Genomic DNA, 10,547 nt, shown 5'->3' on the forward strand with positions numbered 1-10,547 from the left:
CATTATTTCATGCATTTGAACATTATAATGGATCTGCAATATTTCTTTATTTCGATTGGAGTATGAATTGATTGCCTAAAGGTATGAGAGGTCATTTCTTCTCGATGGGAAATAATTAAATATTATTATACTTCGTTTTAAAATTCAAGGAGTATTATTTGAAGTTATCCTAAACTAAATTAAATTCGAACTTGTAGATTTCATTGCAAAGACAATTAATTAATCGATATGTATCGATTAGGACACTTTGGGGGTGCTAATCTTTCCCCACGCATAATCGACTCCTGAACTCAAATTTTTGGTAATGCAAATCGTAAAATTTTTGTTTTAATTAAAATTAATATTTTTATTAAAACGACAAATATTTTTTTGATGCAGGGGGATCCGAGACAGATGATGTTGAGCTGTCATATTGCACCTTGATGGCGCTGAGATACCATGAATTGGCAGATCAGCGCAAAGGCGGTAATTGATTGTGACATGTTCCTCATTGGGGTCGTTTTGAGTATGTTTTAGTCTTTTGGCCATAACTTTGACTACAGGTGTCAGAATCGCGCATAAGACCCCAATCCGGAAAGCTCTTTTCGTCGCTACGCTCTCCACATCGAGCTACGCTCCATATGGCCTTTTTTTCAACCTCAAATTCTACCATTTTTTCCTCTGAATCACTAGATTTTGATATTTTTTACTATTTATGGTAATATTTCGATTGTCAATTAGGAAGTCAATTTAAATCCGATTTAGGCCGATTTTTTGGAGATTGCTTATTTTATTTCGAATTTCAATTTAGAGTGATTTTCGGGATTTTTCTATTTTTGGAAAAATTCGAATAAAGACGATTTTTGGCTATAAAAGTCTGGCTTGTGGACTGATTTTGGGGATTGTTTGATTTTATAATATTTTATTAAACCCTAGAGACTTTTTTCTCTGGTTTTTTTGGGTGAATTTTCTCTTGTGAATCATCTGTTGGAGCGCCTGCAGGATAATCATTATTCTGTTCAACCTCATTTTTGGGTGCCCAATCACACCCTAATCAAAGATTGGTGGCGACTCCTTGAACCTTTTTTTAACTTTAAAAAGAAAACACCAATTAATCGAAACGAGATTATTTTAAAAACCACACTTAATTAAAAAAAAATCGTTGTTTTTAAGAAAAAATTGTTTCGAAAGAAAGATTATATAAATGATGCACAGACTCATTATCTGAGTGGTAGGCAAAATTTCTAAGTGTGGATGAGAGGGGTAGGCTGATAAGATAGCAGTTTAGCTATCTAAGAAACAAGAAATGAACTGAAATCTTTGTAATTCTTTATTAATGAAAAACTGATCTCTCATGAGTTAGAGAGTAGCTATTTATACAAGAAAGAAGAAAAAATGCAACTGCTGTGCAGCAAGCCGTTAACAACTTAACTGTTCATAACAAGAAGCTAACAAACTATTCCAGAACTATTCTAGAATTTACAGTACATGCTCGTATACATAACACTAACATTCACCACGCTTCATTAACCTCTTCAGTATTTGTTTCAACACTAGCAGCTTCATTAACATTCACCCTGCTTCATTAACCTCTTAGTTGTGTTACCAAGAGTTTTTGTCTGTGCTTGAGAAACGAAGAAGAGGATAGTGGCTTTGTCAAAACATCTGCCACCTGCTTATAAGCAGGAATCTCATTGACCTGTAAACGACCATCGGCAACCTTTTCTCGTACAAAAAATAAGTCAAGCTCAACATGCTTGAACTTAGAATGCTGAATAGGATTGGCACAGACTGCAACAGTGCTGGAATTATCACACCACAATGTAGCTTTACCATGTGGAACCACACACAATTCCTAAAGCAATGACTCAATCCAAACAATGTCAGCAGCTGCAGAAGCAACACTCCTATATTCAGCCTCAACCGTGGAACGAGAAACAACTTGTCAGCCTCAACCAGGAGATGAGATTTCCACCAAAGAAAATGCAGTAGCCAGTCGTGGAACGCCTATCATCAGGATCAGACCCCTAGTCTACATCAGCAAAACCAGTCAGAGACATGCGAGGAGATGCTGTAAAACAAAGACCATAATCAGTCGTTCCATGAAGATAACGTAAAATCCTCTTAACAGCCTGAAAATGACTATTACGAGGTGACTGCATGAACTGACAAACTTTGTTTACTGCAAAAGCAATGTCTGGCCGAGTGACTACTATGTACTGGAGAGCTCCTACAATGCTTCTATATTGAGCTGCATCTTCAATGGGATCACCAGCATCAACCGATAACTTACAATTAGAGACCATGGGAGTAGGAAGGCTCTTGACATCACCAAAACCATGCTTATGCAATAGCTCACGAATATATTTTCGTTGAGTCAAAACCAGACCATTATCATTAGAACACACCTCAATGCCAAGAAAAAAAACTGAGAGAGCCAAGATCTTTTAAAGAAAACCGAGCATGCAACCTTTCAATAACACATTGCACCTCACCAGCCTCACTTCCTGTCTCAATAATGTCATCAACATATACTAGCATGTAAAGAACACTGCTAGCAGATTTTCGAATAAACAGAGATGAATTGGATTTAGACAACACAAACTGCTCAGAAACAAGATATTCTTGAAGACTCTCAAACCATGCCCGAGGAGCCTGTTTTAAGCCATAAATTGCTTTATGTAGTTTGCAAACCAGTTGACTGCCACCTTGAACAAGCCCAGGGGGCTGAACCATGTAAACCTCTTCCAACAACAACCCATTTAAAAAGGCATTGTATATATCTACTTGTCACAACGACCATCCTCTTGTCAAGGCAAGAGTGAGTATCACTCGCACAGTTAAAGGCTTTACAACTGGACTGAAAACTTCATGAAAATCAATCCCTGGCTGTTGAAGAAAGCCCTTTGCCACAAGACGCGCCTTGTACCGAGACACTAACCCATCAGCGTTGCGTTTTACCTTAAAAATCCACTTGCAATTGACAAGTACACGATTCTCAGGAAGAGACACAAGAGACCAAGTCTTATTAGCAACCAAAGCATCATATTCTTCTTGAGCAGCTTTCTTCCAATGAGGAATCTTCATAGCTTCCTTAATAGACCAAGGTTCTTCATCAAAACATTCAACGTATAAGACACGAGGTTTTCGAATACCGTCTTTGGCCCTGGTAACCATAGGATGTACATTTTGAACCAGTGTATGAGACTCAGGCCCTTCATTCACTTGAGGTGATAGATCATTTGCACAAGGAGCAACTAATCCACCAGAAGAATGAAGAGTTATTTCACGTGCAGTAAAATCAGCTCCATGTGCATTGTCACGTTCAACTATCTCTCCAAAGGGGTTGACCCTATGTGCATTGTCACGGTCGGCCATTGCTTCAAAAGGAATGGCCCCATGCGCAATATCAGGATTAGATGGCACATTGTCAAATGGTACGGTCCCAAGACTAACATCACGCTCACCTACCCCAACAATATTATAATCGGGTGAGCCTTCATGTGTATTACAAAATTTATGCATATTCAACACTTGGTCCTCAATGATGGGAACCACGACATGTGCATTAGAGTTGGACAAAGTGGCCATCATGTCACGCACATTATAATTGGGTGTAGTGGTCCCAATTCTTTCATGCGCTTGGCTACTCACATGTATTGGTGAAATGTGCGTTAATGGAGAGGCACAATTTGGCATATTTTCAAAAGGAATGGCCCCATGCGCACCTGCTGGCATATTTTCAAACGAGAGAGCACCACGTGCATCACCAAATTCACGCAACTTGGTCCTCGATCATGGCAAGAGATGTGGTCCCAACGTCTTGACACCCATGCGCATTATGCCTTTGATTATGCGTTGATGAAGGAGCATATTGGTTGTTCTCACTTGGTGGAAGAGACATTGCACTCAATGGAACATGCATTGTCTGTACAGGGGAGACAAGAGGAATAACACCCATGGAGACACCATTATCTGGAGCAATATTTGAAATATTACACACTGCATAAGGAAAGGCACTTTCATCAAATACAGCGTTCCTCGAAATTATTACTCTGCCAGATTCATTGAGACATTTATACCCCTTATGAGTAGTGCTATATCCTAAAAATACGAACTTCTTTGACCTGAAATCCAGCTTATGACGATTAAATAAACGCAAGCAAGGATAGCAAGCACAGCCAAACACCCTGAGAAAAGAATAATCTGGCAAGACATGATGCAGAGATTCAAAATGAGACTTTCCATGCAAAACAGGTGTGGGTAACCGATTGATAAGATAAACAGCAGAAACAAAAGCATAACTCCAAAATTTCTGAGGTAAGGAAGCTTGAGCTAACATTGTTAATCCTGTTTCAACAATGTGCCTATGCTTTCTCTCAGCCTTACCATTCTGTTACGAGGTGCCAGGGCATGAGAGACGATGTTGTACTCTATTTGCACAGAACCATTTTCGAAGTGGTTGATACTCCCCACTACCATCAGTCTGGAGGGCTTTAATTTTGTATCCAAACTGTACTTCAATCAATTTCACAAAGTCAAGAAAGCACTGATCCACCTCATATTTACGTTTCAAGAGGTACATCCAGGTATAACGACTACAAACATCAACAAAAGAAACATAATAAAGAAATCCGTCAGTGGAGCATACAGGAGCTGGTCCCCAGACATCAGAGACAACAAGTTGAAAAGGCTAGTTATATTCTGTCAATGATTTACAAAAGGGCAACTTATGCGATTTCCCTTGCATACAAGCAGAACATATACTCAGCTCATCTTTTTTATTGGAAACAAGACTACAAGACTTCATAACAAGTCGAACTGTATCAAGCGAGGGGTGGCCAAGACGCTGATGCCACAAATTCAAAGAAGTTATGGATTTTGAAACATTATTCACCAGGGCAGATGGACCTTGGTTCTTACAAGGCAAGAGCTGATAGAGTCCATCATCCGTGAGCCTCCCACGAAGCAGAACCACTTGAGTCTGAGCATCCTTCACAAGACATTCAGAAGGGTGAAATTCCATGAACACACTATTGTCACGTGTGAACTGAGAAACATACAACAACTTTTTCTTTATGTTAGGTACGTGCAACATATTTTGTAAAATTAATGGCTTCCTATTTGAGATCAAAAATCCTTGACCAACATGTGTAATTGGAATACCATCACGATTACCCATGAGCAAGGAATTACCACCTGTATAAAGAGTACCTGATTGGAACGCAGACAAATCATTTGTTACATGATGTGTATCACCAGTGTCAGGATACCACAAGGAGTCGGTCGATGCTGAAGAATTAGACCCGGAGTTTGTTGGAATAGTGGACATATAGGGTGCCGAACTAGGTGTCAAAAAGGAGGGAGATGTACCATGAGGACAATAAGCAGCATTCGAAGCAAATCTGGGAGTGAATCCAGGAAAAGGGTAACATCCATGAGCATATGGGGAGGGAAAGTAAACTGAAGTGGGAACAAAGTTTGAATGAGAAGGCATGGAAGTTATGGAGTGAGCATAGGGTTGTCCACCAGATTGAACATGTTTAGCAGAGTTCCCAACACCAGTGGACTTCGAGCCATTCTCAGTCAACGATTCAGATCCAGACACACCAGTGTAGTCTCTATCAAAACGATGATAACACTTTTGGACCACATGTCCAAACCGGCCACACAATTGACATTGAGGACGATTATTATTACGCCCTCGACCTCTACCACGATAGGAGTTCGACTGACCACGAGATAAATGACCCTATGATGACCCAGTATTAGCATCCTGAGTTTCACAATAATCAGTTTCAGCAACACCACCTTCCCGAGAGTGAAGAACAAGATTTGCAGAAATGCCTTCACTCAAGAACACCTTCTGTCGAGCCTCACAGTCTAACATCTCAGTAAGAACATCAAGAGAAAAATATTCTCATGATGCAATTGCAATAATGGACTCAAACTCCATTGTAAGTCCAGCTAACACAACATTAACATGTTCTTGCTCAGTAACCACACTACCTGAAGCATTCAACAAATCACATATGGATTTGACTTTGGCAAGATACTCCCTAATCGTCAAACCAGTCTTTCGCTGGGAATGAAGATTATGTCGAAGAGAAGAAATCTTGGCACTGGAACGAGCACCAAACAAACGAGATATAGTATTCCAGATTGACATTGCAGTTGTAAGTCCAGTCAAGTGAGGCAGAACCTCTGTACTCATAGTAGTTAAAAGCCAGGAAGCAAGCAGTTTATCTTGCTGGCGATGAGCTGCAAACACTGGATTCTCTTCAAGTTGTCCAGACGCATTAGTGATGAACTCATCTGGTGCAAAAGAACCGGCAGAGATGAACCTCAGCAACCCATAGCCATCAATTATCAAAGCCACTTGATGCTTCCAAAGAAGGTATGTGGATTCAGTGAGTTTAATAGTGTCATGCTTTGGTATGTGTTGAATGCCAAACATACCTCGAGAAGTTCCAGGACTCAGGGAGGAAGCATTCGGAGACACATCCTCGGGATCAATCGTCAAATCAACCATGACACCAAGAACACACAATGTGAGAACTTAATCTCGTGCAGCTACTGGAATGAAGAAGAAACAGCGGAAGAAAACACCCAGGTATTGGCGAAAGATACCATGATAAGATAGCAGTTTAGCTATCTAAGAAACAAGAAATGAACTGAAATCTTTGTAATTCTTTATTAATGAAAAGCTGATCTCTCATGAGTTAGAGAGTAGCTATTTATACAAGAAAGAAGAAAAAATGCAACTGTTGTGCAGCAAGCCGTTAACAACTTAACTGCTCATAACAAGAAGCTAACAAACTGTTCCATAACTATTCTAGAATTTACAGCACATGCTCGTATACATAACACTAACATAGGCAACATTTCCTTGATGCAAGTTTTGCATACAAATGCCATTGACTACCTCTTGAAGTTCGGGTACTCGAAAGAACAGATATGTTGTCTTATCTCAACATTGAGCCTTAAAGAGATTAAGCCATTACTGATCCACACGAAACAATGGTGATCATCAGATTTACCTTCTGCTATCCTGCTGCCCTTGTGAAGGATGGATCTCTGGGGTTGTAGACTCACCAAACGCCGTTGTAACTCTTGCAATTCCAACTGCTATCTTCGATCAGGTATCGTTTCATTTTCAAGAAAATTAACACACTGTATCACCGTTCTTGATTTTTCAGGCTTCGTAAACTCCACTTGCATGATATAAAGTTTTAAAGAGACATTGGCATATGTGCAGGACCTTCAAGGGACAATGGTCTATATATACTTGCATTCCTTGTCAGTTTTATCTTCATGAATCATGCATAAATGGCATGTCGAGGCAAGTTCAAAGTCCATTTCATCCTCAACATATTCCTCTCCCTCGACGAATTAATGCGGGTTCTTCACATGCATGTTATGTTTGTAAGGAAACTGTTAAAGGCATCTGCTTCTACTGCAATGAATGCGATTTTAGCCTACACTTGTCATTTTCTGAGTATCACACTCGTGCTATAAAGAATATTTGCCATCCTCACCCCCTTCTGTATCTGGGGAAGAGCATTTCCACTAAGATATCCTGTCATGCTTGTCTTAGAAGAGATCGCAGTAATTCCTTCAGATGTACAGAATGCGATTCCGTATACATGTCGAGTGTATTTCACTACCCGCCCGTGTTGAACTACACGCCATTTGCATCCACTTGTGCTTATAAATTACTTTATTGAAGATGATTCTGGAGATTATTGCTGCGACATATGCGAGACAGAAAGGAATCCAGAACATCATGTTTATTATTGTGAAGAATGCTCTTTTATTGCACATATTGACTGTGTGGCTCCCGAGGTACAAGTCTAAATTGATTATTTTTATTATTTTGAATTTGGATGGAAATTAATTATTTTTTGCTACTATTTTGTTTAATTTGAGCATACAACGAAGATGTTTATGGATCAACTGCAAATAGAAGAGAAATCTGACCTTATCTAAATTACGTTCATTTATGACTTAGATCAAAATAGTCTAGTGCAATTATAATGCTTTTGTTGAGCAGATAATACAAACTGGTTTTTTTCATCCTTATCCGTTAGTTCTCAACGATGAAGTAGAGACTATATGTTTGTGTGCAACGGTTGTGGAGAATTGTGCCGTGGTTTTTCTTACGATTGTAGCCTTTGTTTGTTCAGTCTTGATACCAAATGTGCTGCTTTAAAATTAGAAGATGATCTTGCCATTCATGAGGCAGAGAAAGGAAAGAAAATCAAAATCAAAATCAAAATCTTCCATTTTGGTCGCTTGCATCAGTTGACCTGATGCTTACAGACATGACATTGATGGTTTAATGTATCTTTGTCTCTTTTGTGAAATCCTTTTTCATGAATCTTGCCTCAAGGACATGCTTACACAAGTTCAGAGTCCATTCCATCCACATCTTTTCGTACTTGGGTCCGATTCCGGAGGAAAATGTCATGTTTGCAGATATGCTGTTGAGACCATCGGGTTTGTCTGTTTTGATTGTGGAATTGGAATGCATTTTTCGTGCGCCATGTACCAAACTCATGAGATAAATCATGACCGCCATGTTAATTGCCTTCAACATTTCGGGAATAATGTTTTTGTTAAAGGTATCCCACGTGTGATGAATGTGGATCAGACTATAGAGACACCTTCTTCTTTTACCTCTACATACATCTCGAATGTATTCCTCTACCACACATCGTCAAACATGTGCGTGACTCGACTCTGCCACCTGATTGATATATGATCGATATATGATCGGCTCTACTGCTTGAATGATATATGGTTGATCATGTCGGTTAAGTTATACGTAATTTATATATAAAAACAGATCCTTTTCCAAACTTCCGTTAAAATATTTTCTTATCAAATAGCACATTAATTTTCATTTAATCGGTAACCAAATTGATTTTCACCTAAATAAAAATTATACATGGTTTGCAATTTTCGAGTGTTCATAGGATGTCGTCAATCTTTTTAAGACAATTTGCCCATAGCAAGAAGCTGGTATTATTACTAGGTGCAGCATGGAGGATTGAATCTATATTCGTCATTCTACCTTTTGGTCTGCCTCTTTACTTTCATTTTTATGCTCCTAACATCAACCAATTTGATGGTAAATGAGGTTTTATCCAATTTGATGGTAAATGAGGTTTTATCCAATTTGATGGTAAATGGGATTTAATATTTACGTCTTTCATTACTGAATGTAGATTAATGACTGATTCATTGTAACTACTCAATCCTATAATTATGGTATATTTTTACTTGTCATTATTGTTCTTCAGTCCAATAGATTATTGACGAGGATTGTTATGTTTGGTATACTTTATTTTCTATTATTGACATTACGCAATTTTCTGATTTCCCGTAACCGCAATGCTGCTATTCATGCTGAGGTGAGAGATAATCAAGAAGATATTGAGATGTCGAAGAGTAGCCGCATGGCTCTTGTAGATGTTGCTGAGATAAAAAACAATCCACTAACAATAAATATTGAGATAGAGGGTGACCGCATATCCCGCTGTTATGGAGATAAAAAAACAATTAATTGATAGAAGATATTAAGATGAGGGAAGGTGCACAAGAGGCTGCTGTTGAACCTTTAGAGTGAATACTAAATAGGACAATAATCCTTTGGGGAATACTCTTATGCGCCACTAGGGATGGTAAAAAAACTCGAATCGGACGAGGAAAATCGAAAATCGAATTAAACGGGGACGGGAAAAAACCGTTTATGCTAAACGGGGACGGGGATGAGTTTGGTAATCCCCACCTCGATTATCCGATTACCCGGCCCGATACCCGGCCTGATAAATATTAAAAATAATTAATATATATATATATAAATAATATTAATAAATTTAATTTAAATTTAAAAAATATATATAATATTTATATATTTAATTTAAATATATATATATACCCGGCCCGATACTCGGCCCGATACCCGTTTAAATAATCGTTTATGCAAAACGGGGATACCCGTTTCCCCGCGGTTTTCCCTAATTACCCGATGGGAATCCCCGTTTAAATCCCTGCGGTTTTTTAAGCATCAAATCAAAATGATTTCAAAATTGGTCTGAATATTGTTATGGTTAACGTTTGAAAAAAGATTTTGCTTATTGAAGAAAGATTTTGCTTATTAAAGTATATTCAACTTCACGAGAACACACTTGGCAAAATTGTTTGCTAAGAGGAACTGAGATCGGAATCAGTTGTTGTTGAAACGAAACAATCCGAGTTGGCAGCGAAGAATTATCCTTGTAAGCCGACATGAATCTTAAAGTAAAAATATGTTTCCATGATCCGAGAAATTTGAGGCGAAGCTGAAGTTTAAGGTTGCTTTCACAATAAGTTTTCTTCATCCCAATTCAATTATTTTATTTATTTGTTTATTTAATTTTTTATCTTTCTTTAAATAATTTAAAACTCTTTTTTATCTTTATTACTATTAATATTTATTATTTTATTATTTCCCTTTTTATTTATTATTATATATTTTATATTATTAAATCTTTTCAACTTTACCTGGAACTCTATCCCTTCCT

This window comes from Hibiscus syriacus, unplaced genomic scaffold (genome assembly GCF_006381635.1).
Source record: "Hibiscus syriacus cultivar Baekdansim isolate YM2019G1 unplaced genomic scaffold, ASM638163v2 tig00117034_pilon, whole genome shotgun sequence".
Lineage (NCBI taxonomy): Eukaryota > Viridiplantae > Streptophyta > Magnoliopsida > Malvales > Malvaceae > Hibiscus > Hibiscus syriacus.